This window comes from Octopus bimaculoides, chromosome 6, assembly GCF_001194135.2.
Source record: "Octopus bimaculoides isolate UCB-OBI-ISO-001 chromosome 6, ASM119413v2, whole genome shotgun sequence".
NCBI classification, from domain to species: Eukaryota; Metazoa; Mollusca; class Cephalopoda; order Octopoda; family Octopodidae; genus Octopus; species Octopus bimaculoides.
In genome coordinates this window covers 5,515,494-5,516,360 of record NC_068986.1, presented here as the reverse complement: position 1 = coordinate 5,516,360, position 867 = coordinate 5,515,494, and the positions used below count along the sequence as shown (strand labels likewise).

Below are 867 nucleotides of genomic sequence, written 5' to 3'. Positions count from 1 at the left end.
ATATATAGTAAATCCCCAATAAACGAAGAACAAACACAAGAAAAAAAACAACACGAAGTATTAGCAGACATTCAGGGAAGGAAAGAAAGTTGGTTTTACATTTCGAGCATAGTTCTTCTTCAGAAACAGGGGACAGAGGAAAGTGTAAGAGAAAAGGAAAATGGAGGAAAATAATCGGCAATGGTTCACATGTGGTTACATATATCATCATCAATAATATTAATACGCTAACTTTTTGTTTTTGTACGTACCTGTTGTGTGTGCATCACACTTACTTCAATGAAGTGGCAGAGTGAGAGAGAGGAGGACAGAGAGGAAGTAAGAGAGAAAGAGAGAGTGAGAGAGAGAGCGAAAGAGAAAGAGACAGTGAGTGGTGATGACGTTCGTTTTGCGTTTTTAAATGTTTCAGAAATGATGTAAGAGATAAGAGAAAAAGAGAGAGAAAGAGAGAGAGAGAGTGAAAGAGACAGTGAGTAGTGACGGCATTTGTTTTGTGTTTTTAAATGTTTATCACATCGCAAGAGAAGTAGATACATAGATATATATACACATTGTTAAATCAAAAGTGGGAAAGATGAGGGACACAAAGGAAATGAAAGAGAAAGAGAGAAGGTGAGAGACACAGTAGATACATAAATCCAAAGGAAAGTTCATATATAGATACATATACACAGCAAATATTGGCTGTCAATTTCACTTTTCATTACCACACGAGGATAAAATTAACTCACAAATGGCTGAGTACTCCACAGACATGCATAACATTAACATAGTTCTCAGGGAGATTCGGCCTCACACACAATATGACAAGGCTGGACCCTTTGAATTACAGCTACAACTTGAGACATATACATATATATATATATA

At 36.1% G+C, this 867-nt stretch overlaps 1 protein-coding gene across 4 annotated transcripts in view; it reads right to left on the bottom strand.

The window, feature by feature from the left end:
- Positions 1 to 867, bottom strand: part of LOC106876032 (E3 ubiquitin-protein ligase RNF34) — a 40,706-nt gene that overhangs the window by 21,219 nt on the left and 18,620 nt on the right. The window contains exon 1 of one of the 4 annotated variants that reach the window (XM_052968582.1): positions 252 to 270. The exons of the other annotated variants lie outside the window; for them this stretch is intronic. The gene's annotated coding sequence lies outside the window, so the exon portion shown is untranslated. Of the gene's footprint in view, positions 1 to 251; positions 271 to 867 lie in introns of those variants that run through there. 4 annotated transcript variants of the gene reach the window in all.